We start from the raw sequence: 27309 nt of genomic DNA on the forward strand, positions 1-27309 counted from the left end.
CAGAACAGGTATATTATCAACTAGAGGAATACCCGCTTCGCCGGGTAGCCGGCTTCGCCGGGATGAAATACTTAGAGCCGTACGCCGGCTTTGCCGGGTCCGAACAATGGACCCGCCAAGCTTAGGTCCCTCCCAGATTCGTGGAATGGGAACAGCACGAAAATGATTCAGTGGTCATAATGCCATTCCTGACCATATCGAGTCCTATCCTTGTCGACGAATGTAACCGTGTTAATCACCTTTGGAGGCGAACTCCACTCAAACAGGATTGAGCAATTTAGAGCTTATCTCTAAGCCCTTTTGAACTGTTATGGCTTCTCAAAGGAAGGCCAGTACATACAAATACACAAAAGCCGCCAGACCACATCACAAACAGAACTGAACAATCCACAGGTGTTGCCCACATAGAGAGAGACACACACACACACACACACACACACACACACACACACACACACACAAACACAGAGAAGCCGTATATATAGAGAGATAGATGACAGTGTATTTTTCGCGTGGCTATAAATTGATTCGACCTTTGCACTTTTACAGTGAAGATAATTTACGGGTCCAATTTACGTTCTGGACATTGCGGTGACCTTCTAAAAATAGTAACAGAACGCCGGGAATATCCGAAGATGCCCCCTCATACTATAGTGCACCATACGAAGGAAGGAAGGTAAACGCTGAAAACATGGATAAGATAAGGAAGAGTTACTGGGAATGGTGAAATGAACAGAAAACCCAAAATCGGTTCAGCGCTGCGCGCTGAGAGCACGTGTTGAAATATCTCATCGATGATATTGTGTCCGGGGTGTAGCTGAATACGGTGTCCAAATTTGAAAAAGATCCACCGAGAACTTTGGCGTTGTGATGTGGTGTAGCGGCTTTGGTGTGTCGGTATGGGGGCCCGGGTAGCTGAGGTGGAACCAAATTCGGTTCAGCGCTGCGCGCTGAGAGCACGTGTTGAAATATCTCATCGATCAGGTTGTGTCCGGGGTCTCTGTGAATAAGCCCACCAAATTTGAAGCAGATCCATCGAGAACTTTGGCCGTGCATCGCGAAGACACAGACACACAGACACACAGACACAAGTCGTATATATATATATGTTACAGTCAAATCGGGAAATCAGGTATTTCACGAGAATGCCTGAAAGTTTAGGCATTCACGGTAAATACCTGGTTTGATCAGGCAAATCCGGAAATGACTGAAATTGTTTAGGCACTATCGGTGATTGACTGAAATAGGCTGCCAGGCATTATCGGAGAATGCCTACGGCTCACAATCTGTGTTTCTGGTGAGAGTCAGAAAGCATTTCAGCACAGGAGCGTACTATAAAACTTTGAATGGCTGGGGTCGTAAAAGGGGAAAAAAAACAAGTCGCGTAAGGCGAAAATACAACATTTAGTCAAGTAGCTGTCGAACTCACAGAATGAAACTGAACGCAATGCCATTTTTCAGCAAGACCGTATACTCGTAGCATCGTCAGTCCACCGCTCATGGCAAAGGCAGTGAAATTGACAAGAAGAGCGGGGTAGTAGTTGCGCTAAGAAAGATAGCACGCTTTTCTGTACCTCTCTTTGTTTTAACTTTCTGAGCGTGTTTTTAATCCAAACATATCATATCGATATGTTTTTGGAATCCGGAACCGACAAGGAATAAGATGAAAGTGTTTTTAAATTGATTTCGACAATTTAATTTTGATAATAATTTTTATATATTTAATTTTCAGAGCTTGTTTTTAATCCAAACATAACATATTTATATGTTTTCGGAATCAGAAAATGATGGAGAATAAAATGAACGTAAATTTGGATCGTTTTATAAATTTTTTTTTTTTTTTTAACAATTTTCAGATTTTTAATGACCAAAGTCATTAATTAATTTTTAAGCCACCAAGCTGAAATGCAATACCGAAGTCCGAGCTTCGTCGAAGATTACTTGACCAAAATTTCAACCAATTTGGTTGAAAAATGAGGGCGTGACAGTGCCGCCTCAACTTGCACGAAAAGCCGGATATGACGTCATCAAAGACATTTATCAAAAAAATGAAAAAAACGTTCGGGGATTTCATACCCAGGAACTCTCATGTCAAATTTCATAAAGATCGGTCCAGTAGTTTAGTCTGAATCGCTCTACACACACACACACAGACAGACACACACACACACACACACACGCACATACACCACGACCCTCGTCTCGATTCCCCCCTCTACGTTAAAACATTTAGTCAAAACTTGACTAAATGTAAAAAGACAATGTGCTATACGAGAAACTCACAATAAATTCGTTCTCAAGGCCGGCTATGTAAAAACAAACTCCAATCACTCCGAACTTTACGAGAAAATCACAATAAATTCGTACCCCCCGCGGGTTAGGGGGAGTCCCATATTGGTTGGGACTAGAAAGAATTTACCCGATGCTACCCAGCATGTCGTAAGAGGCGACTAACGGTTCTGTTTCTTCTCTTCTTTTGTCTTATTTCTGCCTTTCCAGTCCTTTCACCTATATTTCCTTCCAAGAAAACTCTCCCTACTATTCCCTGCAGTTTTCCAATTCTTTTCTTGTTGTCTTATTTCTACCTGACTGGATCCATCACCTTTATTTCACTTACCAAAAGTCTTCTTTTCCACATCCTTATTTCTCTGCACCCCGCATGTCGTATGAGGCGACTAACGGATTCTGTTTCTCCTTTTACCCTTGTTAAGTGGTTCTTGTATAGAATATAGTCAATGTTTGTAAAGATTTTAGTCAAGCAGTATGTAAGAAATGTTTAGTCCTTTGTACTGGAAACTTGCATTCTCCCAGTAAGGTCATATATTGTACTACGTTGCAAGCCCCTGGAGCAATTTTTTGATTAGTGCTTTTGTGAACAAGAAACACTTAACAAGTGGCTCTATCCCATCTCCCCCTTTCCCCTATCCCATCTCCCCGCTTTCCCTCGTCGCGATATAACCTTCGTGGTTGAAAACGACGTTAAACACCAAATAAAGAAAGACAATAAATTCGTGCTCGTAGTCTTACACACGCGATATTGTTACACTCGCGGTAGTGACCTGCACCCGTAAAAAAACAAACTGCAATCACTCCGAACTCAGTGAAATGGGGAAAACGATGAATAGACAATGTGCTAGAAGAGAAATTCATGCTCAAGGCAGGCGAGGTAAAAACAGACAAGGTCTCAGAACAACCCGTTTTGCCTAACAGTCAGGCAAAACGGGAAATTTGCACAAGTAGTTTTTAGTCATTTCCTGAAAGTGCCTAAAAAAATTCAGTCATTTCCGGAATTGCCTGATCAAACCAGGTATTTACCATGAATGCCTAAACTTTCAGACATTCTCGTGAAATACCTGATTTCCCGATTTGACTGTAACATATATATATATATAGATGTGTAACACTATACAGGTTAATTGTCTTGTGTGTGTGTGTGTGTGTGTGTGTGGCTGTGTGTGTGTGTCTGTGTGCATGTGTTTGTGTATGTATGCATGCCTGTGTGTATGTGTGTGTGAGTGTGTGTGTGCGTGTGTGGTTATTTTTTAGTGTGTTAGTGTGTGTGTGTGTGTGTGTGTGTGTGTGTGTGTGTGTGTGTGTGTGTGTGTGTGTGTGTGCACGCGTGTGTGTGTATGTGTGTGTATGTGTGCGTGGCTCGTGTGTGTGTGTGTATGTGTGTGTGTGTGTGTTTGCCGTATGTGTGTGTGTGTGTGTGTGTGTGTGTGTGTGTGTGTGTGTGTGTGTGTGTGTGTGTGTGTGTGTAAACTATTAATTTGTAACATCAGTGTTATAAAAATAAAACATGACACAGAACATGAACATTAGAGATTTGTGAAGAAAAGCGGTTTATTTGAAATTGAATGTACTCATTGAGAAATATTTAGCACAACAAAAGAAGAGCCATTCAAATACACATACACAATCTTGAAACAAAGTTATTCGCTGTTTTTACATTTAGTCAAGTTTTGACTAAATGTGTTAACATAGAGGGGGAATCGAGAATTAGGGTAGTGGTGTATGTGTGTGTGTGTGTGTGTGTGTGTGTGTGTGTGTGTGTGTGTGTGTGTGTGTGTGTGTGTCTGTGCGTGTGTGTGTGTGTGTGTCTGTGCGTGTGTGTGTGTGTGTTGAGCAATTCAGACTAAACTACTGGACCGATCTTTATGACATTTTACATGAGAGTTCCTGGGTATGAAATCTCCAGACATTTGTTTCCATTTTTTGGATAAATGTCTTTTATGACGTCATATTCGACTTTTAGTAAAAATTGAGGCGGCACTGTCACGCCTTTATTTTTCAATCAAATTGATTGAAATGTTGGCCAAGCAATCTTCGACGAAGGCCAAACTTTAGTATTGCATATGAGCATGGAGGCTTAAACATTAATTTATGACTTTGGTCATTACAAATCTGAAATTGTATGTAAAATATTTTCTTTTATAAAACGACCCAAAATTACTTTTATTTTATTCTTCATCATGTTCTGATTCAAAAAATATATAAATATGTTATATTCGGATTAAAAACAAGCTCTGAAAATTAAAAATATACAATTTATGATTAAAACTAAATTTCCGAAATCGTTTTAAAAACAATTTCGTCTTATTCCTTGTCGGTTCCTGATTCCAAAAACATATAGATATGATAGGCTATATTTGAATTAAAAACACGCTCAGAAAGTTAAAACGAAGATAGGTACAGTAAAGCGTGCTATGCAGCACAGCGCAACCGCTACTGCACTGAACAGGCTCGTCACTTTCACTGCCTTTTGCACTAGCGGCGGACTACGGTCATTGTGAAAAAATGCAGTGCGCTCAGTTTCATTCTGTGAGTTCCACAGCTTGACTAAATGGAGTAATTTCGCCTTACGCGACTTCTTCCTTCTTCTTTTAAGTAACAAAAAAAAAGTAAGTACTTTAAGCATTGCTTGAAAACAATACCAAGTACTCTCTGAAGAACACTTTCATTTTAACACTTAATGCTATCTATACAAGGACAAAACTGCAAGTTGATAATTCTGCTTTTGGAAACGATTGAGATTGTCCCTGAAAATAGTCACTTGTTCAATCAAATAGTTTACACATTTGTTTTAACATATTAAAGGCATTAAGTTAACCATAACATTGTACAATACAGTCGTACAAACGAGTGCAATATGCACAAATACATTCACTAACAATTATACATATACATGTGAGTAAGATGATCGTCAGTGTGTGAGTGTGTGTGTGTGTGTGTGTGTGTGTGTGTGTGTGTGTGTGTGTGTGTGTGTGTGTGTGTGTGTGTGTTTGTATGTATGTGTGTGAGTGTGTGTGTGTGTGTGTGTGTGTGTGTGTGTGTGAATAGAATAGAATAGAATAGAATAGAATAATGTTTATTGTCATGAACCAGTAAAGTTATTGACACAACAAACAACAAATAATAATAATGCATTATACAATGCTAAAACAATCCGTAACAAATTTGCCAAGACGAACTTGAACTTCGTCTTCTAAAAATAAGTTACTTGGATTTTTGTTAGCATATTTCATATTGATATGTGAAGCATCTTCTTTAAATTCATCCCTTAATTTAACATATTTATTGCATTTATCTAGAAAATGTATTTCATCTTCTATGACATTGCATTCAATACAAAGACGATTTTCTTTAGGGATATTCTGATGTCTTCCACTTTCAATTTTTAGACAATGTGTGCTAGTCCTTAATCTGCTTAACATCTTTCTGTGTTTATTATTCTTAATTTGTATTAAGTATGACTGCATTTCGTAAGATTTACTGATCATAGAATAAAACTTAAGTCTGGAATATGTATCTGATTTTTCTTTTGTCCAGTATCTTATATATTCCTCTTGTTGTTTTTTGTCAATGGCAAACTTTAATTTGTGTACATTTAATGTAGATTGGTTATGCCAAACGTGACTAAAACCTAAGTTACAAAGAGATTGTCTAACAAATTGTAGCCATGGCGTTTCTGTCGGATGGAGCAACATTGAGTCATATAATTGATGTATATACGAATCTTGTTTGGAGTCTAGAATATGCGCCCAGAATGCTATTGTTTGTGATAACATTTTTAATCCTAAAGGGAACCTTCCTAATTCCCCCAGTACAGGTATCCACATAGCTTTTCTATGAACTCCAAGAAGGAATCGACACAATTTGATATGAACAAATTCATGAGGAGTTTTGCTAGATAAACATGATCCAAAGAAATGATCAGTATTTGTTTGTTTTATTTTATTATTAAACGTAAACGGATACCAGATTTCAGCGCCATATGTTAATATCGGATTTACAAGTGAATCAAATAAATGTATCATTGTGTCTATTTGCACGTTTTGATTGCTGAAAATTCTGCGGAGGGAATGTGCTGCTTTATTACCTTGTTTACTTAAATGATCTTGAGCTGTATCAAAATTTCCATTCTTGTTGAATATGACCCCTAAATATTTATATTGATCTGTTACTTTAATTACATCAGTTCCACATTTAAATATTGTGTGCATTTTTGGATTTATATGACAACATACTATAATTTTTGTTTTTTCTATGTTAATTTTCAAACCCCACTGTAGGCAATAGTTATTTAGATAATCTAACTTATTTTGTAATCCTATTTTTGATTTTGAAAGAAGTACTAGATCATCTGCATACAGTAGACACGATATTTTTGTATTCTGGTTAATGTATGGCGAATCAACGTCAGGCATTCCATCTGTTATATCATTAATGAAAATATTAAAAAGAGTTGGGCTTAATGTATTTCCTTGATGTACTCCTTTTTTAACCAATACATCTGGGGAATATCCACCTTGCATTTTTGTGCATATCTTTGTATTAATATACATGTTTTTGATTATATTGTAGCATTTACCTCTTATGCCAGTTTTGTATATCTTAAGTAAAAGTGCATCATGCCAAACGTTATCAAAAGCTTTTTGAAAATCTACGAAACATCCATATAATCTACCATTTTTAGTATTGATAATATCGTCTACAATTTTCTTCAGAATGAATATTTGATCCATCGTTCGGTATCCTTTTCGAAACCCAGCTTGTTCTTTTATCAAAATATTATTTTTTTCTAAAAAGTTGTTGATTCTTGAATTTATGATTTTACAAAACAATTTTCCCAAATTACTACTAAGAGTGATTCCTCTATAGTTACTCGGATTCATTGGATCTCCTTTTTTATGCAATGGTACACTTATTCCAGTCTTCCATTCTGTAGGATAGTTACCACTTGTAAGAATAATGTTGAATAGATTAACTAATATTTTAGTCATATGATCTAAACTTGCTTTTATAATTTCATTGGTTATTCTATCTTTTCCGGATGACTTCTTATTTTTCAACGTTTTACATTCTTTTTTTAATTCTTTCTCTGTTATGGGGTCATCTAAAATAGGTGTATAACAATGTGTATGCATCTTCTTTAATTCCTCATTTACTATGTATTTTCTTTCATCAGAAACTTTAGTTTCTGTTCCTATCAATTTCTCTAAATGATCAATCCATTTCATTGGATTGATTGCACATTTTTTAGTTGTATTGACTTCACCCATCGTCTTTAAATCTTTTAGAGTTTTCCACATAGTGTGTGTGTGCGCGCGTGTTTGTGTGTGCCTGTGTGTGTGTGTGTGTGTGTGTGTGTGTGTGTGTGTGTGTGTGTGTGTGTGCTTGTGCTTGTGTGTGTGTGTTTGTGTGTGTGTGTGTGTGTGTGTATGTGTGTGTGTATGTGCGTGTGTGTGTGTTTGTATTTGTAAAGCAATTAGCAAACAATATGTACTGTATTGCAAAAGTAAAACATATAAACAAGAAAAGAGTGCATTGAAAATAGGCGTATGAATTGTATTAATGATAGTGTTCCATAAAACGCCAAAACTAAAAATCAATGTTTTGCTACGGGTCACGTTGAACAACATGAAATTAACCTATAGCTAGAACTGCTCATACCATTATTTAATCCATAACTCAATGATACGTGTGATTGTTTATAATCTATCAGACTTGAAGCAACAATACAGTTCGTCTCTCCTTCGAAAGAAGATAATGTAATATGCACACATGGATTTATCAACACGTAGCCATATTATAATTGCGAAGAGGAGCTAAAGTGAAAAACGTCCAAACATAAAAAATAATAATTATGTTTACGATGATCTTGCCTTCCCCGGTCATAGTAAGTCAGACAAAGTGTGATGGGACAACCTGTAAATGCAAAAGACAGATGTTGTCCTCAGCTGTCTGAATTTAGCGAGTAGCGTTTGCGTAGCGTACACCTGAAACAGAAATAAAAGTGACAGTGTAGGTTACACTTTTACAGATCATCATACGGAAGAAGAAGAAGGAGAAGAAGAAGAAGAAGAAGAAGAAGAAGAAGAAGAAGAAGAAGAAGAAGAAGAAGAAGAAGAAGAAGAAGAAGAATAATAACGGGCATTTATAAAGCGCCTTATCAAAAGTTCAAAGCGCGGGACAACAATACATGTATACAAAAATCATACAATCACTGTCAGATTCAAACAACACATCATGCACATCTCACATCCCCAGACTCTATACTAAGGAACTATCCGTAGTGTTGTTGGAACAAGTGAGTTTTCAAATTGGACTTAAAAGATGAAATGGATGGAGAGTGACGTAATTGAAAGGGGAGTGAATTCCATAACTGAGGTCCATAATACGAAAACGTGCGGAAGCCATGAGCCTTGCGTTTAAAGCGACCTTGACAGAGAAGTCGAGCATCATCAGAAGAACGAAGGGTGCGAGAGGGAGTGTAGAGAGAGACCAGTTCAGAAAGATAGGCAGGTGCCGATTCAGAGATGATATTGTAGCAGAAGCAGGCAGCTTTATACCTAATACGTTCAGATACAGGAAGCCAGTGAAGTTCTTTCATGAGAGGAGTGCATGGTTGTCGATGCTGTGCTCTGAAAATGAGACGCGCAGCAGAGTGTTGTACTTTTTGCAAGGGTTGGAGAGTGGAGTCAGGGCAGCCTATGAGAAGGGAGTTGCAGTAATCTAATCTGGACAGAATGCAGGATGTAACGAGAGTTTTAGTGGCATCAACAGTGAGAAATTTTCTTATGGAACCTATTCTTCTGATCTCAAAGTAACATGTCTGACAGACTTTTTTGATGTGTTGTTTCATTGAGAGGTGGGAGTCCATGATGAACCCAAGATTCCTAGCACTATCAGAGAGAGAAATGTCACTAGAACCTACTGTGATGGAGGCTGGAAGGGAAGTGGTCGAACAGGAAGCTCCAGAGAAAAGAAGAAATTCAGTCTTGTCATCATTTAACTTGAGCATATTGTTTGTCATCCATGATTTAATATCTGAAGTGCAGTTTTGGAGAGTGTGCGTCACCGCTTGGATTTCTGTAGGCTTGCATGCTTGTTGGAGTTGTGTGTCGTCTGCAAAGAGGTAGTGATTGACTGCGTGTTGCTTGATGACGGCAGAGAGAGGAGTGGTGTATAGTACAAATAAAACTGGGCCTAGAACTGATCCCTGGGGAACGCCGAAACAGAGAGGAGATGGAGGAGATGAGAGATTATTGACAGACACATACTGACTACGGCCCTGTAGATATGAACTAAACCAGTGAAGAGCGGTAGAGTGAATGCCAAAAACAGATTCGAGACGAGAGAGCAGAACAGAGTGATCGATCGTATCGAACGCAGCTGAGTTATCCAAGAGAAGCAGAACTGATAGGTCATCATTATCCAGAGCAGAAAGAATGTCATTCACAACACGAAGCAAAACAGTCTCGGTGCTGTGGCCAGCCCTATACGCTGACTGAAGAGGGTTGCAGAGGTTGTTGGTTTCAAGGTGGGAGAGAAGCTGACTAAGCACTACTTTTTCCAGAATTTTAGAAATGAATGGCAAGTTGGAAACAGGCCTATAGTTTTTCAACTGATTTTTATCCAGAGATGGTTTCTTGATCAAAGGTTTAACAATTGCAGTTTTCAAGTCCATTGGCACAGTGCCAGAAGTGAGAGAAGAGTTGATTATGTTGGTTATGATGGGAAGAAAAAGGTCAAGGTTTTCATAAAACAAGTTGGTGGGGATGGGGTCTAGCTCACAAGACTTTGGCACTGTGTTCTTCAAAATCTTCAAAACAAACTGCTCAGATACAGGAATGAAGCTATCCAACAAAGAACCAGAGAATTGTGAAGCCGGAGGCGAAGCCACTGGTGGAGGAAAGCTATTTCTGATGGTTTCGATCTTCTCAGTGAAGTAGTCAGAAAATACAGTTGGCAGGTCCTTGGGGTCATGGGTGGTGGGGAGGCTGGAAACCGTCTGTTTTCCAAGCAGAGAATTGAAATTTTGAAAAAGTTCTTTGCATGTTCTACTACCTATAATCTGGGCAGAGAAGAAAGCAGTTTTAGCGCCTTCAACTAAGTCATTTACTTTGCGTTTGATGGTTTCAAAAATCTCTTTGTGAACAGTGAGTTTGGATTTAAGCCAGCACCTCTCCGCCTGACGACGTTCACGTTTTAGTTTGCCAAACTGCTCAGAGATGCTACTGAACCACGGGTTAGATTTCCGCTGACGAACCGTGCGTTGGCAGAGAGGGGCGTGCCTATCAAGAATTGAGCGCAACGTCTGGTTATATTCAGTGACAGAGCAATCTTGAGATAAACCAGCTACATCATGTCTAAAAGACTCCTTATCAATCTTCTTGATGCTACGAAAAGTTATTGTTACAGGGGCAGACACAGGCTTTGGAACATTTAGACGACATAATACGGCGTTGTGGTCAGACTTAAGGTCGTGACTGACAAAACATGAACTGACAATGGCATCAGAAGGGCGATGAATGACTAAATCTAACATGTGACCATGCTTATGAGTCGGAGAGTCAACAGACTGGTGAAAACTGAACATGTCGAACAAATCTGAGAGTTTCTTGGTGTTGGAGTCCTCAGCATTTTCAAAATGAAAATTAAAGTCACCCATCACAAGAGTTTTCCCAGGCAAAGAATCACAATGCTCAAGAAAGTCTGGAAACTGGTCAAAAAACATAGTGTTCGTGAGCTTATTCTTCTTGCTTGGAGGTGGCCTATAGACACAGGCGATGTTGATTCTAGAATCCTGAACGGTCATAGTCAGAGTAGCAGCCTCAAAGGTGGGGTGGCTCAGAGGTGATTGTGTGACGGTGCAATGTTTCTTCAGAGAGTCTTTGAAAACGAAGGCTATACCACCACCTCTACCAGCCACACCCAGCGAGTCCCGAGCGAAGGACTGCACGGAATAACCCGGCGGAGAAAGATCCTGGAGCTTCGCCTCATCACCCGCAGAACGGAGCCAGGTTTCGGTCAGCAGCATAGCGTCAATATCATTGTCAGAAATGAAAGTACTCACAGCAGTACGTTTGTTGGATTTACCAAGGGATTGGGCGTTAAAGGCACATACAAGAATCTCTGTCGAAGGAGGTTGGTTGGACTTGGTGAGGTTGGTATTCCATGTACTAAGAGTTTGAGATGTGGTGGAGGTCAACGACGAGGGGGTGGGTGGATGAACGAGGGGTCGAGTGGTGATAACACTGATGCTTTGGCGTTTCCTTCTGCCTCCGCGACAGGGTCGCTTCGAGCGAGGCAGCTTGTATCCAATGGAGAGACATCGTAGTCGTGTTATCAAATCAGGGTCAAGGCAGGCGCCTGTGCTTTTCTTTGCCATCAGCTGCTCGCGCGTATAGCGACGAAAGAGCGGTTGAGAGGGCCAGCGCGCGTGGCAGGGGTCAAAGGTCTCGGTGGGTGTCGGGGCAGCGTTCGGTATCAAGCGATTTGGTGAGTTGTGCACGTGCGGCACACATGATGAAAAACATGGCGTACGGTGATCGGAATACTGAAGGGACAGAAGAGAAAGTCTTACCAGAATTCAAACGGCAAACATGGCTAGTCGAAGCGGTGGTGGGAAATTTAGAATCCAGAGAAAGGCTGATCGATCCATTGCACAACAGCATACACACTTTCAGTCACTACAAACACTCACAGAAGATGAAAACAAACAAGAAAGGTGGAGCGAAGATTAGTCTGCCTGCTAGGCGACTTGACCTTGACCCTTTAAGAAGAAGAAGAAGAAGAAGAAGAAGAAGAAGAAGAAGAAGAAGAAGAAGAAGAAGAAGAAGAAGAAGAAGAAGAAGAAGAAGAAGAAGAAGGAAAACAAGAACAACATCAACAACAACAGCAGCAGCAGCAGCAGCAGCAGCAACAGCAACAGCAACAACAAAGCAGATACCACAAAATGCACCTTGGACAGATTAGTTTGATCAACACTATTGATCTCAACAGAAAAATCAAGTTATTATCGTAATCTTAACAAGTCGCGTAAGGCGAAATTACTACCTTTAGTCAAGCTCTTGAACTCACAGAATAAAACTGAACGCACTGCATTTTTTCACCATGACCGTAGTCCGCCGCTCGTACACAAGGCAGTGAAGTTGACGAGCCTGTTTAGCGTGGTAGTGGTTGCGCTGTGCTGCATAGCACGCTTTTCTGTAACTCTCTTCGCTTTAACTTTATGAGCGTGTTTTTAATCCAAACATATCATATCTATATGTTTATGGAATCAGGAACCAACAAGGAATAATATGAAATTGTTTTTAAATCGATTTCGGAATATTAATTTTAATCATAATTGTTTAATTTTTATTTTTCAGAGCTTGTTTGTAATCCGAATATAACATATTTATATGTTTTTTGAATCAGATAATGATGCAAAATAATATGAACGTAATTTTGGATCGCTTTATAAAAAAATAATTGTAATTACAATTTTTGGATTTTTAATGACCAAAGTCATCAATTCATTTTTAAGCCGCCAAGCTGAAAAGCAATACCAAAGTCCGGCCTTCGTCGAAGAGTGCTTGACCAAAATTTCAATTAATTTGATTGAAAAATGAGGGTGTGACAGTGCCGCCTCAACTTTTACAAAAAGCCGGATATGACGTCATCAAAGACTTTATCCAACAAATGAAAATGGAAGAAGTTAGACATTGAAGCGAGGGCACGTACTGAAGCAAACGGGAATCAAGAGCGACCTGAACATCGGGGCAGGGAGCAAAAGACCCACCCGAGGAACTATCCTAGGTTACCCATTTTCAAGGAAGCTATAGATTCTATGGACTCGTTCCTTTGTAGATTTGAAGCACATGCAGAAGCGTTGAGCTGGCCAAAGAAAGATTGGGGAATCCTTCGTAGCGCAGTTCTAGACGGTCAAGCTTTGAATTTGTTTCATACTCTGAATGCAAAGGGAGGACTACAGTACGAGACCTTGAAGGAATGTTTATTGTCAAAGTTTCACTGTAACGCAGATGGGTTTAGACAGAAGTTCAGGTCTGCGAAACCGGAAGTGGAAGAATCATGTTTGTCCTTTGGTACTCGACCGAGACACCTGTTTGATCGTTGGGTACAGCTGAACGCACCGGAAAACAACTTTGAGAGCCTAGCAGAACTAGTGATCCAGGAACAGATGCTGTCTAGTGTAGCGAAAGAGCTAGCCGTGTTCCTACGCGAGAGGAACCCAAAGAAGCTGGCGGAACTTATTGAGTTTGCAGAGAACTATCGCGTGGCACATCCGTCCAAGATACTAGCAGGCAAAGGTGACAACGTAGCTGCATTTAGCGCACCTCAGAACAGAGGAGGTCATACGAACAGAGGCGGTCAGAGGGGTGGCAAAGGCGGTTCTCATTCCAGACAGACAAATCGAGAGGACTATCAAGCTTTTTCACAACAAGCGGAGATAGACAAGTCCAAGAAAGACGCTCACATCACATGTTACAAGTGTGGAATAGTAGGCCACATCGCAAGAGGATGTAGATCAGGCTTACAGAGGGGCAAACCAACACTGCTTTGCGCCGGATGGAACAGGAGTACACGGGCAGCCAAAACCGTAGACTTCCAGGACGGTGACCTAGAATATTCCAAAGGAACGGTCAACGGCATCCCAGTCACGGTGGTGATCGATTCAGGTGCAGTGACAGCAGGAGTGAGAAGATCGCTGGTTCGCCCAGAGCAGTACACCGGACAGAGCAAGACGACAATCTCCTTTGGAGGAATAGGGAAACCTTCCCACTAGCAGTCGTCCCGGTGAAAACAAATACATACACCGGAAACATCTGCTGTTGTGTGATTGACTCACCAGTGATCGACCTACTACTAGGAAACCTCGAGAAGATTCATCCTGCACCAGGATTATTTGGCAAAGTGGTGGCCAACGAACCAGAAACACCAACACTAGTGACACCAGGAGTAGAACAGCTTTCCACAGCTGCTACCACTATTCGAGCGCAGTCTACACTGGACAAGAAAGAAACGAAACCACTCAGAGCTCCAGCAACAAAACTTTCAGTGGACGAAGATGAGTTGAAGAAACTTCAAGGGGCAGATCCAAAACTAGATGCCTACTTCAAGTTTGCTTCCAGCGGGGAATTAAAGAGACAAGGGAAAAATAGTTTCCACTTCGTGATAGAGAACGGCGTTCTCTACAGAGACTTTGTTACCCCGACCGAGACATATCACCAGATTGTAGTCCCGGAACCACTCGTCGAATCAGTGCTATTTTCCGCCCATGACACTTTAATCTCGGGACACTGTAGCAAGCACAAGACAACGGATATAATCTGAGCACGATTTTTCTGGCCAGGGATGTCTACAGCTGTCGCAGAGTATTGTAGATCCTGTGCTATTTGCCAGAGGACTCAAGCCAAGGGAAAGACCAGAGATATTCCCTTAGATAACATGCCAAGGATCGAGAGACATCATTCAAGCGAGTAGCTATCGACCTCGTTGGCCCCTTGTCTTCTCCCACGGAGGAGAAGCACACGCACATCCTGACAGTCATTGATGTGGCGACTAGATTTCCGGAAGCAATACCACTGAAGAAGATAGACTCTGTTACAGTGGCCGAAGCACTGTTTTCTGTTTTCGCCAGGATGGGGATTCCCGATGAAATCCAGTCAGACAATTGATTCCAGTTTACCTCAGACATGAGGCGAGAGTTCCGGAAGTTACTCTCCATAAAAGGTATATTTTCGTCGCCTTACCATGCGCAGTCCAATGGTATCGTCGAGCGTCTGCACGGCACCCTGAAGCCCATGCTGAAGAAAGTCACCTCGACTCAACCAAGACTGTTGCACAGGTATCTGCCGGCATTACTCTTCGCCATCAGATAACTGCCCAACGCGAGTACAGGATTTTCCCCATTCCAACTGCTCTTCGGAAGGCAGCCGAAAGGACCCATCGACTTACTCGCCAACGCCTGGACTGGCAGAGAGAGTGCCCAGGAGGCCAAGACGACCTACCAATACGTCATTGACTTGAAGACCATGATCTACGACGCCTGTAAGGTGGCACACGACGCAGTGGACAATGCCAGAGCGATTCAGAAGCATCACCACGACAAGAGATCCACAAGGAGGAAGTTCGCAGTCGGAGACCAAGTTCTGCTACTTCTACCGACTACAGCAAACAAGCTCCATATGCAGTGGAAAGGCCCTTACAGAGTTGTGGAAGTTTTCAACAATGACTACAGACGCAGAAGGTATACCATGCCAACATGCTCAAGCTCTACGTAGACAGAAGCAACAGCACCGCAATAATGACAACAGAGAAGAAGAAAAAGTGCCAGACAACGATGTCAAACCAGATGCTAGTATCGAAGACGATACCCAACGACCAGATCGTAGGAAACAACGTGTGTCCCCAGGGCACCAAGCCAACAGCGGTAGCAGTATTGCTAGAAGAAGAGGACGGAACACCATTCAACCTTGAGACTGTGGAACTGCCACAGGATGAGGCAACTTCCAGCTGGAAGGAGGCCCACATCGATGAAGAGTTGGACCCTGATCAAGTCCAGAAGGTTGAAGCAGCGTTCCGTTAGTTCAAGCAATGTTTGAGAGCATCACCAGGAGCATCAAGAGCCACAGTAGTCCACTCCATCCGGGTGACGACAGACGTACCTACGCGGACGAAACAGTACCCACTGCCATTCGCAGCACGGGAAGACATTATCCAGGAGGTGAAGGAACTACGAGAGTTAGGGATCATCGAACCCTCCACATCCCCATACTGCTCCCAAGAAGAATTCGACGCGGAAACGTATGTGTTTGAACCTGAGGGCCCTTAACAAGATAACAGTTTTGACGCAGAACCCATTCCTGATCCTGAAGAGATGTTTGCATCATTAGCAAGTGCAGAGTATTTCACCAAACTCGACTTGGCCAAAGGCTACTACCAGATCTTCATTGAGAAGAAAGACAGACCAAAGACGGCATTTCAGACACCACAAGGACTCATTTTGCCGGGTACCCTTTGGACTAGTCTCAGCCCCAGCGACATTTGCGAGAGCCATGAGAGAGCTGCTCGGCACGAGCACCATCAATTTATTTGATGACATTCGCATCGCCAGCGTTACCTGGCGCCAACAAGTGACAGCTATACGTGAGACTCTCCAGACCCTATGCGCAGGCGGGTTTACAGCCAAGCCAAGTAAAGTGTATGCTGGATTCAGGAAACTGGAGTTTTTGGGACACACAATCGGAAAGGGAGAACTGAGACCCATCAGAGAAAACGTCGAGTCAATTTTGAAGATCACCGCACCAGCGACAAAGAAACAAGTGAGATCGTTGCTGGGAATGATCGGATATTACAAGAAGTTCGTTCCATCCTACTCAACATTGACAGCACCGATGACCAACCTCTTGGCTGGCCGCCAGAAAGGGCCCGTCACATGGACAGACGAATGTGCACTGGCTTTCGAGCAGATCAGGAAATTTCACACACACACACACACTCACACACACACACACACACACACACACACACACACACACACACACACACACACACACACACATACACTACGACCCTCGTCTCGATTCCCCCTCTATGTTAAAACATTTAGTCAAAACTTGACTAAATGTAAAAAGGAATACCACCACATTTGGAATCAGGTGCCCCGAGAGGTGTTAATAATATGTCCCTTGCTAGGCACACACTCTTTTTTTTTTTTTTTTTTTTTTTTTTTTTGTTTTTTTTCCCTTACACCTGTTCCTTGTCCCGGTGTGCTCTCACGCCGCCCCGTCCCTGCACTCGCTGCTCCATCCACATCTGAATTTTGTTCCGCTATCAGACTTGTCGATTTTACAGACGCTCCAGGGAGGGATGTCGGGTCGTTGCGGTAGGCTACCCTCGGAAGATGACACTGCACTTCTGCTGAGTCACTTCGACGGTGTTCAGTAGTGGGTCTGTCCCGAGCTAACGGACGCAGCCCACTACCTACTATGCCCCCTACTAACGACATTGACTGCTAAGTCGCGGAGCCAGACTGAGTGAGGGTCCCCTCCAGAGAGCAGACCGCCACCACGTCCCTCCGTCGACCCCCCAGAACGTCACACGTTGAAGACTGACAGCAGAAGTACTATTCAGGGAAGGATGGAACAGGAACACTGAGACCAAGGTCACCATGAGAGCTCCGGGCATGAAGGGCCACAAGAGCAAGGACAATTTATAATTTTGGATGATTAATGAGATGAGGATGATTATAATGATGATGCTATGGATTTCCAATTTGGTTTGAGACTACGTGACAGGGCAGCACTCTACGCTGACTGTCATAATATATCCTGGCGTCAACCAGGCCCGAGAACTGCCGCACCTGCGGTGTTGGTCAGGTATACAGAACCTGAGCACCCTCAAAGTCGCATTCTTTAAGTGAATGACACTCGGCTGTGTGATTCCAGCCTTCCCATAGGAACCATAGCACTTCCACTCTGGGTAGGAGCCGACCGTAGCCCGAAAAACCCACATGACCCTGATGGGATTCGAACCCACGACCTCCCGGCCCACAGCCCGATGCGCTAACCACTGCGCTACGGCACACACTCAGTCGGAAGAGTTAAGTAGACCACCAACACGTTGCACGAAACGGCACAGGCAATGACTCAAGTTGGGCGTCACAGAAAAAAGCACGTGGGACAAACAAAGGACGCCGTAAAATGTGATATTTACCATTGTTCTCGGCAGACTCGGTGGTGCTGCGGGTAATCTCACTGTAGACTGAAGGGACATTGACATCAGACATCTGCAGGCTGCCGTAGAGCGTTCCTGTCACTGTTAGCATCAGAAGAAGAAGAACAATTCAAATCAAACTTAACATTTATAACTATTTCAAAATAGCAAACACGCAGCGTGTTTACGCGTATAGTACACAGTGCAACTGGAGCATGACAAACTGTAACAGATGGACAGACAGGTAGTCAGACAGACAAACACACGATCACATGTATACATACAGTCAGATGGATAGAAAACACACAAAGACAAATAGACAAACAAAAGCGACAGTGACAGCAGCAAAGGCAGAATCATCGAAAACAACAACAAAAACACTTTATTCTTGAGCAAAAATATTGCCGATTATATTTCATCTGGATTCAAAGGTGTTCTCACCTTCTGCGTCAGATGGCAGTTCTTTAGCGATGATTTCGATGTATTCTTCTGTTGAGCTTGTTCTGTACACAAACAAACATGCATAAAAGAACGTCAGCTGTCAGGTTTGCCACAGTGTGTGTGTGTGTGTGTATGTGTGTGTGTGTGTGTGTGTGTGTGTGTGTGTATGTGTGTGTGTGTGTCTGTGTGTGTCTGTGTGTGTGTGTGTGTGTGTGTGTGTGCGCGCGCGTGTGTTTGTGTGTGTGTGTGTGTGTGTGTGTGTGTGTGTGTGTGTGTGTGTGTGTGTGTGTGTGTGTGTGTGTGTGTGTGTGTGTGTTGAATAATTGACACGTACCTTTCTGATTTTGAATCAGGTATTGTTGGAGGAGGTCGATCTGCAACTAAAAAACCATAATCGGTAATTTGATTTTTCCAATGTTGAGACTTGTCAACATATCACAGCGATAATGCAGTCTTATCATTATTTGATCGAGTCAAAAACTGTGCCGGAGTTAAATGTCCATTATGTTGCAACACCTAACGATTTAGTGTAATTTTAATGAAGATGTAAAGTGAGTATATAATTGCAAAATCGGCTTTTTTTCTTCTTTTTTTGTTCAGAAGAGATACCTCTGTTTATTCCTGCCACATGACGAGGCTGGCGTTTAGCCAACCAGTACAATAATATTCAAAAATAGTCGGCTTTTTTATATATTTAGTTTTTAGAAAATCTGTAGTACTTACCCCTGTTTATCCCTGCCATTTCACGAGGCTGACTTATAGCGGAATAAAGGGATCGCAGACCTATGTCAAGCTGCTGGAGACTGTCGTAAAGATCTCCTGTTTCTGAAAAAACAAACCAAACAAAACATTGTATCAGTTGCCATGACATTCGTAATTTCATTCTTTGATTTACTGAGCAAGCGAATGAATAAGTGAGTGAGTAGGGGAGTGAGTATGTGAGTTAATATGTGAGAAAGTAAGTGAGTAAGTGAGTAAGTGAGTTAGTAAATAGCTAGGCATGTTGCCTGACTAATTAGCTAGGTTTGCCAAATTCGTTATAAAATCAGAAAATTAGAAAAGATCAGGACTAGCTGTAAGAAAGGTCCTACGGACCTAATGCTATCTTTCCTGTAATAAAGTTCAAGTTCAAGTTCAAGTTCAAGCTCTCTCTCTCTGTCTCTATCTTTCTTTTCCTCTCTCTCTCCCCCTCTCTCTCTCTCTCTCTCTCTCTCTCTCTCTCTCTCTCTCTCTCTCTCTCTCTCTCACTCTCTCTCTCATTACCTTGACTGCTTTCTGCAACAGTTGGTGCTCTGTTCACTGGAACATCGTAGCCATCGTAAGGTGAGTCATTTCTGCACAAACACGACACACACACAATATAATTGACCAAAACAAGCAAACAAGAAGTGTATTCGAGACGACTGTGCTGGGGTGGAGGAGGGTGGGGGTGATGGCGAGCTAGACCCGTTTTGCGGCTCTTACCCGATCGAAACTGTAAAGCAATTACTTGAAAACAGCGTCAAGCAAGATTCTGGCTAAACAGTGACTTCAAGTATCACTTACTTGGCGACGAACTAATTAGACTCTCAGTGTGGCTGGATGGTGGGGTGGGGTGGGGGGAGGGGGGGCGGGTGCGTGGGTGAATCTGCGGGTGTGGGTGTGTTTACAGAAGACGTACGTTGCTGAATTCGACTCTGGTGTTCCTATAATATCCTTTGTTCTTCCTGAAAACAAACAAAAAAAGAACACAGCTTACTGGCCATTGATGGTCATGACATGTATAATCATCTCTGCCATTTAACATTCTGAATTATAAACACATCAAAATAGATCGTATTATTGATTACAACGTTCGTGTACGATGAACACCATTTCCATCAATGCTTACTAACATCACACACACACACACACACACACACACACACACACACACACACACACACACACACACACACACACACACACACACACACACACACACACACACACACAGACGCACGCACACGAAACATAATTATGTGACCCTCCACCACGGAATGAGTCGCATGTCACCTTTGCATGATTTCCATATTTTTACATGTTCCTAAAGAGTTTTGTTATGCTCTATCCAGTTATGAAAACCGTTTTAGAAAAGAGCTTTATGTTTGAGTTATAAGCCTGTGACTAAGGTGACCCTCACACTGTTACCAGACACTCCCCGGACTTATATTAAGCCTAGCGCAGAACCGCGCGAGGTGACATGCGACTCATTTCGTGGTGGAGGGTCACACATACATGTACACATAAAGTAACATGAAATAACTTCAACCATGATTTATAGTTTACCTGTTTGCTTAACGACAACGACCACTGCGATGACGACGATAACAACGACGACAGCAGCACCCACACCTCCTCCTACAGCTGGGAGCAGTTTACTGTCCATAGACTTTCTCGTATTATCTGTGTCAAGATTAGACAGTGTTACAAATGTTGTGGACCTTCGACTCCAAGTACCAAACGAAACAAACTATCAAAACAAGCAGATTAACCGTGCAATATTAAATCACAAATCACTAATCGGGAAGACAGAAAACCAAATAAGGAAAATGCATTTACCAGAAACTCGTAGTTTGCAGGCAGCTGCTGTGAGGTTATCTCTCTTTGAACATTTCAGTGTTGCCCCGTCCTTGCTGCTGTCGTCACCACCAACAAGTTGCAGGACTGACGAGGTTGCTTCCCGTGTTACGCTGTAGTCGCTGTTACTAATGGTGCAGGCTGGACAGGCTATACTAGCTTTTCCTTTGCAATTTGAACACTCGGCCAGGCGTTCCTCAGTCCCGTTGTTAAACAGAATGCTCCAGTACAAGGTCTGGAGAGGTTGCAGTCCTGTGCATTCAACCATTGTTTTCGCTTTCTCGTTTATTTGCAGAACGGCATCATTGCATCGTGGCAGACTGTAAGCTGCAAGACGGCAAGTCATCTTTTATCATATTGAATTATTGAATCTATACATTTCATTAATGGCAATCTGTTTCATGTCGAATTAGCTTACTAAATATATTTAGTATCAGTCACAGTCTGTCTGGTCTTACGATGCTATCAAATGTGTTCACCCAGTTGTGTGTTGAACGAACACGTGATATTGTTTACACACTACTCCACAGCATATGTGCAAGGACAGCACAATTTGATACTTGTATTTGTTGAGATTCCTTTCGTAACATTGCATTTGCATTGCATCTGTAATATAAGGGCTATCTTGGACAGCTATTGTGTCTCCCATTTCTTGTAGACGTCACCTCTCTACTTTTCTTTCAAGTGCATGCAATTCACAGTCGTATTTCTCACAGAGGTTGCAATACGCATTATAACAGAATGATACAGAATTAGGTAAACGTTAGACAGACAGGAATAACATAGTTGGAGTGTTTACCCTCACAACTCATTGGATCAATGGGGGCAATACATGTTATATAGGTTACACACCTCCGAGTCCGGATAGCTTGCATATTTTCCCTCGGGTAGATATTTAGGTATTCCCGAGCCTCTGGCGAGATATACCCGAAAATCTACCCAAGGAAAAATGTGACCCTCCACCACGGAATGAGTCGCATGTCACCTTTGCATGATTTTCATATGTGTACATTTTCCTAAAGAGTTTTTTATGCTCTATCCAGTGGTGAAAACCGTTTTAGAAAAGAGCGAAAACTGTTTGAGTCATAAGCCTGTGACTAAGGTGACCCTCACACTGTTACCAGACACTCCCCGGACTTATATTAAGCCTAGCGCAGAACCGCGCGAGGTGACATGCGACTCATTTCGTGGTGGAGGGTCACAAATATGCAAGCTATCCAGGACAAGGTGTGAACCTTATCATTCCTTGACCACGACGTTTTCATAAAAAAACAACATATTATTTTGTTTCTCCACTAAAACCTGCTAGTGCCTGTTTTCTGCACGCCGAAAGCTTCCGCGTTTGTCACTTAGTTCATGCGCAAAGCTTGTTTTCTTTTATTTGAATGACAGACGGCGTCATTCGACTTGGTGTTTCTTTGACATTAAGTCATCATAAATGCTTATTAAAAGGTTTTACATTTGTTTTTACATTTTAAAAGTCATCATAAAACATCCTTATGTGTATATTTGACTTCTGTTTTCGTTATACTCAACACGGTATATATACCGGTGTATGTTTTGTTTCTCCCAGAATTGCGCCCGACGACGGCCACGCAACGAATTCAGTTCGGGCCGCGCCGGTTTGTTTCGTAACCCAAGTCGGTTTGTAGTCTCGGTCCGTCGGTGATTGAAGCTGTGGCTAACATCCGCTGTTTTGTTTCGGTGTTCACATTTGGATTACCTACATATTCAATCGTCACGTTTAAGGTGAGCCTAACTTGTAATTAGAAAGTGTGCCTGTCGTTGACGTGAAACCTGTCAGTGTTATGTCTGTACATCGCTGTCGACTCTGACTTGACTCGGTCTTGAGTTTGAACACCTGATATCGGATCGATCTAACGCTGTGGGCATATTATCGCTTGCAGTTGCACACACTGACATTACGATCACATCCTCTTCTCTTCCCTATATCTTCACGGCATCTCCAACTTCTTTTCTTCTTCTTCTTTTCCTGTCACCGAGTTCAAATGTGGACATGTTCCTGTTGATGACACTAGCTAACACTGGCATTAATTCACGCAGGCCAGTATAGCAGACGTCAGTTCAAACAGCCTTAAGCAGCACTTTTACCAGCAGGTTCAGCTATCAATCGAATCAATGCCCTTAAGGTCAAATCAAATAAACAAAAGAGAAAGCCTAACGTTTGGTTTTATTTGACGGCAACATTTCTGATTATGATTTTGCTGTTGGAATGGATCTGAGCGAGTTCCCAGCTGCGATAACTTTTCCAAAGTTATGCACCTCGAATCGCGCACTCGCTCATGCCTTCGATGGTAGATGTCAAATTCAGATTACCCAATATTGACGGACTGTGTGATGATATCTTCTGCTATGGTCTGTTGAGACAGTGATATCAAAATCGAGACCGGAGGTCGAGATTTTGATATCACTGTCGAAACAGACCAATAGCAGAAGATATCGTCACACAGTCAGTCAATGTTAGATATATTGCTATATCTCTGGACATTTTGTATTTACTGTAAAGAAATTACAAAAGTATTTGTCTCAGTTTTGGCTATTCCATATCCCTCCCTCTGATTATTATTTCTTTTTGTTCACTCTTTTCTTGTACTTTTCAGTATTTCAAAATGTCTTTTCTTTCAAAAAGTCTTTAGTCACTTGCTCAACTAAATTCTGGGATAATTACATTTTCATATATATTTGTTTGTTTTTAAATGTAGGTGTTTTTGTTTTTGAAGTGGGGAAGCAATAAAGAGGTCGTCGATATCAAAACTGATATCGACGGAAATGTCGTCGATATCACTTTTGCACTGAACTCCGTTTTGCCCAATTGACCAATGGAAATCCACGTAACATATGAAATAGCAATATTGAGTATTAACTACCAGGTAACTGCGGTGTGCTTTGATGGCTCTCTCTCTCTCTCTCTCTCTCTCTCTCTCTCTCTCTCTCTCTCTCTCTCTCTCTCTCTCTCTCTCTCTCTCTCTCTCTCTCTCTCTCTCTCTATCTCTCTCTCTCTCTCTCTCTCTCTATCTCTCTCTCTCTCTCTCTCTCTCTCTGCTGGTATTCGCGAGTACTACATACCTGCAAAATATTACAACCGCCCATCAAGCTTTAAACTGGCGCTACTTCTAGCGACACCAAACAGATCAATATTACTTAGACTTGCAACCTTCATCATGAACGCGTTTAAAATACGCAGTGAGTGGGGACAGTGAATATGAGATATTGCACGACCTGGTTTTATGTGTATGCTATTTTTGCTGCTTTCTGTCGATTGCTTAAAAAACAGTAATAAAGTTTTGTCTTTTTTGAAAACGTTAATGCGGCAATGTACCAGAGATGCAACGATTATGCATATAACTGCTTGCAGATTTGCGTGTGAAAGGGCATGTGAAGGGATAGATGGAGTGATGAATAGATGGACGACGGATGAATGGTTGGACAGTCAGACGGTTGATTAGATGGATGGAGGACAGAGGGACACGAGATGGATAGAAGGATGGATGGATGGATGGATGGATGGATGGATGGATGGATGGACGGAAAGAGGACAGAGAGACATGAGTGAAGTGCGACAGAGACTGGATTTTGTGCTGATGCTTACTGTCCTTTTCCAAACGTTTTGCTGTTGTAAATGCCTGTTTCCACAGTCGTCATGTCGACTGTCATTACGATGATGATGATTTATTTTATTATGATTAATATTACATGATTATTTTTCATGAAGCATGAATGATGAAAATGTGTACACCCCGAATTGAAATGGGCCCAATCAATAAACCATCCAGACTCCAGACTCCAGACTCCAGACTCTCTCGTTGTCTCTCTCTTTGTCTCTATGTCTATGTCTCTGTCTCTCTGACTCTCTCTCTTGCTCTCTCTCTCTCTCTATTGCTCTCTCTCTCTTTCTCCTTGCTCTCTCTCTCTCTTACTCTCTCTCTCTTTCTCTCTTGCTCTATCTTTCTCTCTTGCTCTCTCTTTCTCTCTCGCTCTCTCTCTCTCTCTCTCTCTCTCTCTCTCTCTCTCTCTCTCTCCTGTGTTCTATCTCTCTCTCTCTTGCTCTCTCTCTCTCTCTCTCTCTCTCTTTCTTGCTCTCTCTTTCTCTCTCGCTCTCTCTCTCCCTTGCTCTCTCTCTCTCTCTCTCTCTCTCTCTCTCTCTCTCTCTCTCTCTCTCTCTCTCTCTCTCTCTCTCTCTCTCTCTCTCTCGGTGTTGATGGCTTGTCGTGTAAAAGGTATCTCCATAGTGTCCCTTGATCTAAATCGCGATACTCGTTGTGCCTTTGGACGCTTCGGCCATCGAATTATCTCGAATCAGCTCTATAAACCCATGCAGAATGCGCATATCACTTGTGTGTATTATTCTTTTAGTTCCTCAATGTTGACGTATGTTGGCCTGTAGCCATACGTGATATCGACTTTGACACCCAGAATATTTCAGTCGTTTGTTGAAGAACGTAGTCCATCAGTAAACTCTTAATATGCATATGACATCTTAACTATTCCAGTTGTATTCTGCGAACACGTGCAAAACATATCGACAGGTCGAGGCTCAATACCCATGGAGTACGCTCGGGTAACCATGGAATACGCAGCGTATTCACCTACTCAGGTAACAGGGACAAAGAGGCAGGTCATGGGATAAATACGAAAACAGAGCTACGTGTGAACAACGCAATACGAACAACACACATATTGAACAGTCGTAACAAAAACCACATACCTTCAATTATGATCACGTTGCAGACGGCAAAAGACTTATTCCCATTGTTAGAACATTTGAGGACACTGTTGTTGTTGGCGTTGACATTAGCTTTTAAACGTAGCGTCGTGTTTGTTGGTTGTCTGATGACTGAGTAGTTGCCGTTGAAAACAGAGCAGTTTTCACAAGGTGGAGGCGTACACCTGGTACAATTCCCAATTCTGGTCTCAATCCCTTCCTTTGTGATGGACCAGTAAATGTGTTGGCCCTGTCTCAGTCCTGTGCAGGTTACGGAGGTTGGCTGGTTTGATAAAACGTCAATATTCATGTCCTGGTTACACTCAGCAAAGGAATAGTTTGCAGCAACAACTGTAAGATAAGCATGGTACTATGAACAGCATTCATGTACACACAAAAATATGAATATCGTGACGTCATAGAAGAGCGTAGAGTAAAATGAATATATCCGACTTGAAAGAAAGGAATCAACAAACCAACAAACAAACCAGGTAACCGATCCTCTCCCACCCTCTCTGCTTTGGAAAACGGTAACACATTCTAAAAATACCTGCCATCTAATGATGGCAATCAGGTAGATCACCCGGCTATGGCATAGTATGACTAAATCATGATTTAACTTGTAGACATGTCAAATATCAACAACACATTAGACGTTTTCTGGAGAGAAAAAACAACATTGCTAGCGAGCAACTTTGTTTGTTTGCCATTGTGTTTGTGCTTTAGCTGTACAGCAAAGTGGGACACTCACCTCGAGACTGCCCACAGAACAGGCATGCGAAGAAAAGAAACAGCTGCATCTTTCAGCTACGTTAAGGTCGCAATTGGCTAGAAAGTGTAGCAGCGTCTTCTTAAAAAAAAAGTATCGCAAAACACATCCGCAACTGCAGGACTTGAATCAGGTGCAGAAATTAAAGCGCAGGCAGCGTACCTTAGTACAGCGATTCTAAATGCAAGTTAACTCCCTCTTAGAAGTGTTACGATGTCAGACGGATATGCAAATCATTGGTTAATGTGTGAAATAAGGTCTTTCTTGACCGAAATATAACAAAGTAAGGCCAGAAATATAGAGTTCACTTGTTTCACTTGTATCATCGGCTAAACTGACTTTATGTACACCCGTCTCAAGACATCTGCGAATCCAGCACACAACATCCTGTTGCAGTCTTCAGCCACACCTAAAGACTGAATCACTGAACAGATTTTCTACATTTAAAATCGTATTCAATCACAATGGCCAAATCATCAATCTGCTTTGTATATGTTTTCCTACTTCCTTGCACAGGAGTGATCATGACTCCAACGAGGTAAAACTCGATCCACGGTACTAGAATCTCTGTGCGTATGATACTTGCACTTTATCCTCATGGCATTATGTGAAGAGATGAGCATACGAAAATAGCAAACGCTGTTGTTTATAGTTCTTTGATTGCCGACACGCCTTTCTCAACAGATCCAATTAGGCTGAGGAGATTAAGGGCAGGTCAGCACGACTTTTCCTCTGATGGCAGTAAAACTAGTGTACATTGAGAAAGACACAT

At 42.0% G+C, this 27309-nt stretch overlaps 1 long non-coding RNA gene across 1 annotated transcript; it reads right to left on the bottom strand.

The window, feature by feature from the left end:
- Positions 1-21029: 21029 nt before the first annotated feature.
- On the bottom strand, positions 21030-27100 carry LOC138955649 (uncharacterized). The gene is made up of 3 exons (XR_011452315.1): positions 26520-27100; positions 25772-26119; positions 21030-21372 (listed from the first exon to the last, which is right to left on the bottom strand). It is a non-coding gene; the product is annotated as an uncharacterized lncRNA (long non-coding RNA).
- Between the last annotated feature and the right edge of the window lie 209 nt (positions 27101-27309).

The sequence above is a fragment of the Littorina saxatilis genome, unplaced genomic scaffold (genome assembly GCF_037325665.1).
Source record: "Littorina saxatilis isolate snail1 unplaced genomic scaffold, US_GU_Lsax_2.0 scaffold_1087, whole genome shotgun sequence".
NCBI lineage: Eukaryota > Metazoa > Mollusca > Gastropoda > Littorinimorpha > Littorinidae > Littorina > Littorina saxatilis.